Source organism: Cnephaeus nilssonii (genome assembly GCF_951640355.1).
Source record: "Cnephaeus nilssonii genome assembly, chromosome: 8".
In the NCBI taxonomy this organism is placed as follows: domain Eukaryota; kingdom Metazoa; phylum Chordata; class Mammalia; order Chiroptera; family Vespertilionidae; genus Cnephaeus; species Cnephaeus nilssonii.
The window spans coordinates 47575769-47581856 of record NC_137079.1 but is presented as its reverse complement, the minus strand read 5'-3'; positions in this window follow the sequence as shown (position 1 = coordinate 47581856).

Here is a 6088-nt window from a genome sequence, read left to right as displayed (position 1 = left end):
TTGCTCTCCCCTGCAGGGCTGGTTTGCCCCCAACTGTCCTCTACTGCAGACCTGGTACCTCCCCCACAAACTGCTCTCCACTGCAGACCTTGTCCCCCACCAACTACCCTCCCCTGCAGGCCTGGTCCCCCCCCCAATTGCCCTCCTCTGCTGGCCTTGTCACCCCTAACTGCCCTCCCTGCTGGCCTGGTCACCCCCAACTACCCTCCCCTGCAGGCCTGCCCCCCCCAAAACCGCCCTCCTCTGCAGGCCTGGTCCCCCCCAACTGCCCTCTCCTTCTGACCTGGTCTCCCCTAACTGCCCTCCTCTGCTGGCCCAGTCACCTCTAACTGCCCTCCCTGCTGACCTGATCACCCACAACTGCCCTCCCTTGCAGGCCTGATCCCCCCCAACTGCCCTCCCCTGCATGCCTGGCCCCCTCAAGTGTCCTCCTCTGCAAGCCTGGTCCCCTCCCAACTGCCCTCCTCTGCAGGCCTGGTCCCCTTCAACTGCCATCCCCTGCAGTCCTGGCCTCCCCCAACTGCCCTCCCTTGCATGCCTGGCCCCCTCAAGTGTCCTCCTCTGCAGGCCTGGTCCCCTCCCAACTTCCCTCCACTGCAAGCCTGGTCCCCCCCAAACTGCTCTCCTCTGCAGGCCTGGTCCCCCCCAACTGCCCTCCCTTGCTGGCCAGGCCTCCTCCAACTACCCCTCCCCTGCATGCCTGGCCCCCGCAAGTGTCCTCCACTGCAGGCCTGCCCCCCCCCCTCAACTGCCCTCCCCTGCAGTCCTGGTACCCCCAACTTCCCTCCCCTGCTGACCTGTTCTCTCCAAACTTCCCTTCTCTGCTGGCCTGGTCCCCCCCAACTGCCCTCCTCTGCTGGCCTGGTCTCCCCCAACTGCCCTCCTCTGCTGGCCTGGTCATTCCTAACTTCCCACAACTGTCCTCCCCTGCAGGCCATCTTGTGGCAGCCATCTTATGGTGGCCATCTTGTGTCCACATGGGGGCAGCCATCTTTGACCACACGGGGGCGGCCATCTTGTGTCTTGGTGTGACGGTCAATTTGAATATTACTCTTTTATTAGATAGGATGTAGTAACAGACTATGTTTATGGATTTTTAAGGCTGATTAATTAACTATTTTCTATATTGTGTTTTACATGTCCATTTAAATTATCAAACTATTGACTTTTTGTATGTTCAAATCTTCCACTTAGGCAACTTTATTAATCTAAGGAAACAAGTTACAACCTGTCCATTTAAACAAGAATTATTATGGTGTAACTATTTGGGCTTTTAAGGGAATAGAATTATTGTGAAAATATTGGTAATGATGCTGCATTTCCTCCCATTCCATAAAGAGCTTATGCAGTGTTGGGTTAAAACTGGACTAGCAATGCATTTCATTGACTGTGGACAGAAGAGGGTTTCCAGATTTCCAAAATCATGAAAAGAGTTGATATTCCTTCTGTATTTCCAATATCCATTCCCTCATAGAGTCCTGCTCTAACTTGATTTTCTTCTACCAACTCCACATTCAATCCATCAACAAGTCCAGTTATCTTACTCCAAAACACATCATAAATCATTCCAGCTCCATTATAATTCGCCTGAGTTTGAGCCACCATCACCTCTCTCCTGGACTACTAAAATACTATAATGAGTAGATGGTGACTTATTTACTTTAGTTGGGACTTGTGGGATTCAAGGCTAAGTTTGTAAATCAAGGAAGTCTGGAAGATATAAATACTCAGAAGACCAGTGTGTAACAAGTGTAACCGTTCCTCTTATTACACACCTTCTGTCATCACACCTGTAGCCCAGGCTGGACTTCGTGTGGTCTAGTGAGTTGAGGGCCTATGGCGTGGAGAGAACACACACCCACAGAAGAACCAGCAATTGATTTTGGAGGCCTCTGTGTTCTAGAATAGCAGCAGCAGCTCTGAAGAAGGTCATCAATTATTTGGACAGGTTTGTAAAGGCATACAAGCATTGTTCACTAACGTGTTTAAATTTGGGGGGAAAACCAGTAGAACATACTCTAGTCTTCATATTATTTGAAAAGTTGAAACTCTGAGACTGCTTAGAAATTAAATTGTTTATTTCTGTAGTTAGAAGGCTACTGAAATTGGGCACAGATTCATTATGCAATATTCTGAATTTAACATCACTTTTAAGAGCATTCTGGGGATATTTACACACTTCTAGTTATTGATAGAAATAGGCCACAATGAGAAATATTTATTTAAATGGCAGACTAGAGAAATTAGAGTGGTCTATCAGTGCATCTTCAATCTCCACCATGAGTCTTTTTCTTTAACAATTATGTCCCAGATGAAATGCCACCAGGCTCATTTTGGAGCCCTCTTGATTAAGCTAAGATATAAGTCAGAAAGGCACTTGGATTGACTTCTTTAATACCACTGAGCTGAATAGCTTCAATTGGTCTCTTAGAGACCTATCAGCTAAATGAACTGCCTTAGCATCCTTGCCATGGGGCAACAGAGTCTAAAGTTTAAACTCAATTACAGAAGTTAGGCTTCAGATATATATATAAAATCCTAAAGAATTGAATACTTTTTCTTTTAGATATTTAAGAAATTTGATTTGATTGTTTTAGTTTGGTCTATGATTTATGGTTAAATTCACTCCAGAAAAGTAATGCTCACTTAAAAACAAAAAACCAAAAAACAGAAAACCCCACTATGTTAGCATTTAACTGGAACACTTAATTAGAGAGGAAAATAATAAACAATAGTTACCTCAGCTATAGATTTTCAACTAGGATGAAAATCACAGTTTTAAAGATTGTAAAGTTAAATTTCAGTTGGTGAGTAAGCGCTTCTCTTCAGACAATTATGTCAATGACTCACTGTTTTATAACCCCGAAATAGGAATATCTTCTTTAACTTCATAAAACAGAAAACATTTCTATCTTTTATAAGGTACATGAAAGTAATAGGATTTGCTTTTAAGTAAGCCATTTGTATTAGATAGCACTGGTGCAATAAATGATCTCATTTGATAAACACGTAGTCATTTTCTTCCCTATGAACTCAAAAAAGTCTTAAAAGCCAGGCCAAAGCATTCAATATTTAAGGCTTATGTTTAAAGAATCCATACTTAAATTATCTTTGAAGCTCAGGTATATAGAATTTTTAGTAGGACAAGATGTTATAAATTACCTAGTAAAGATTTTATGTGCTTATAATAACATTACTTCAATCTTGTGAAAAGCTGAATCTCACCTTTAATGAAAGGAAAATCAGGCTGTATGTAAAAAGTTCTACTTCATTTTAACTAAAGGGAAAAAGAAGCCATGCAAGTTTAGAAAAAACAATCCCTCAATATCTTCATCTCTTCTAAATTAGGCAATCTGAGTTTGTCGTAAAACAATAAAAAACAACAACAACAAAGAAAACCAGATGAAGAGTAGCAAAGCTTCTCAGAGCCTTTTCAGAGACTGTTGTCTAGTAAAAAAAAATATTGCTGGAGCAGCTGCAGGAAAGTCTGGCACAAAGATGGGGCTATGGTTATAATGTGCTCTATTGCTTACTAAAACAGAAGGAATCACAGTGGCACAAATGTACGAAGGATAAGAGGGTAAAGCGCCTACACAACAGTCAATAACATAAAATGTCAATTCTTAACTCTATTCAAACAACCATGCATGATTTCTCCTGAAATTACTACTCCAGGCTGGATGGTTTCTTCATTAGATTTCTTATTGCCACCTCTACCCGGTGTTAAACCAGGGGTGAAAAATGGTTGCCTTGGAGCATCATAAAGTGGAACCCCTTGCTAACAGTCTCTGTAACTACAGAGCGAGAACACTGATTAGCTGTGCAGTGTTACTGCCAGGGAACTCAACTGACAAACAATTTCTCTTCTATTATCCCAGGTGATTAGAGGAAGCAAAAAGCAATGTAATTCTCAGAGCGATTTGTTATTTGAAATATACATAAAACTTAGTGTGGCCTTAAAGTTTATGGAAATATAAATACTCTTTTGGGAAGCAAACACAAGATAGTCTTTAACAGAAAAACCAAGATTTATTTTGACCTTTAGCTAAAAGCTATTTCCCAAAAGCAATATTTTTGGAATGGAAAAGAAAATAATGATGATACTCTTGAGTATTAGTTTTTACTTCTGTTTAACTCTACTATAATATCTACCGCTGTGTAAAAAGTTACCCCAAAACTTCAAGGTTTAAAACAACAAACATTTTTTTTTTAAATCTTATAGTTTTTGTGTTGGGAATCTGGACACTATGTCTGGGTTCCTTTGGCTCAGGGTCACTCATGAGGTTTCAGTCAAGCTGTTCGGTGGGAGAGTAGGTGCCTCAGGGTTAGTCTGCAGCTGAATAATATTCTTCCAAGCTCAGGCACATGATTCATGGTAGGCCTTGACTGCTTGCCACATAAGCCTATCCACAGGCTGCCTGAGAGGTCTCACAACATAGTGGCTAGTGATGAGAGAGAGAGTGAGAGAAATAGAGACAGGGACAGAGAGAGAAAGAAAGACAAGAGAGGAGAGAGAGAGAGAAAGAGAGAGAGAGAGAGAGAGAGAGAGAGAGAGAGAGAGAGAGAGAGAGCCAGGTACAAAACACTCCTGACAAAAGCCAAGTCTTTTGAAAACCTAATCTTGACAGTGAAATTCCTTCACTTGTGCTGTGTTCTGTTAGAAGTTTGTCAATAAGTTCAGTTGCACTCAAAGAGAGGGAATTGTACAAGGGTAAGAACACCAAGAGACCAGGATGTTTGGAAGCCATCATAGAAACTGTTTACATCTATGCTTCTTTGCTTTTTCTCTTTTCACATTTACTACTTTTATTTTAGAAAGAAGCAAATCTTATTAAATCTAATGACAAACATTTAAACAAAGTCTTCTATTAAAAAATATGTTTTATTGATTTCAGATCAAGGGAGAGAGATAGAAATATCAATGATAAGAGAGATTCCTTTATCAGCTGCCTCCTGCACTCCCCCTACTGGGGATGGAGTCCACAACCTGAGCATCTATCCCAGGATATAAAGTACAGTATAGGGAATATAGTCAATAATATTGTATTAACTATGTACAGTGTCAGGTGGGTACTTGAAATATTGCGAGGGGGGGGGACTCATTTTGAAAAGTATATGATTGTCTAATCACTATGCTGTACACCTGAAACTAATCTATACTAATAAAAGAGTAATATGCTAATTAGACCAGGAGACCTTCTGGAGACCTTCTGGAGGGGCAGTTGGGGGCGAGCAGGCCGGCAGGGGGGGTCAGGTGGGGGTGAGCAGGCCGGCAGAGGTGGGTAGTTGAGAGTGAGCAGGCTGGCGGGGGGGGGGGGGGGAAGGTGGGGGCGAGCAGGACGGCAGAGGGACGAATGTTGTGCACTGAGCCTCTAGTATTTAATATAAACTTTAATTTAAAAAATGACAGTAAAAATTATGCCATTATACATAGCTTGGTATATCTCTGCTATCTATATATATAAAAGCCAAATGATCAGAACGACCAGAACAACCAGTTGCTATGACACACACTGCAGCCAGCCAACCAGCCCGATGGAAGTGGGGCTGGCCAGCCTACCTCCTGCAGCCCCTCCCCCCAGCCATCCAGGTCCCCAATCGGCTCCCCAAACCCCAATTGGGGGCAGGGTCGGCCAGCTGGCCAACCTCCCATCACCCTACCCCCCGGCTGGCCCCGATTGGCCCCAATCGGTGTGGACCAGCTGGACCCCACCAGTGCACAAATTCGTCCACTGGGCCTCCAGTTAAAAATATAAGATTCTTTGTTATAAATGATAATGCATATGCGTGCATGAAAAACTGTATTATTTGTTCAAGTGCTATAAATTTAATGAATGGGGTGGGCAAAGAAGCTTTACAGTTGTGAATAGATGAAACACTCTTTATTCCTGTATTATTATTTATTAACTCGAGGCCCAGTGCACAAAATTCATGCACAGGTAGCGTCCCTAGGCCTTCCTTCAGAGCCGATTGGGGCCTTCCTTCCGCCGGCTGCTGGCTGATGGCCGGAGCCTACCTTCATTCTGCACTGCCCCCTGCTGGTCAGCGCACATCATAGCAAGCAGTCAAACTCCTGGTCAGTTGTACT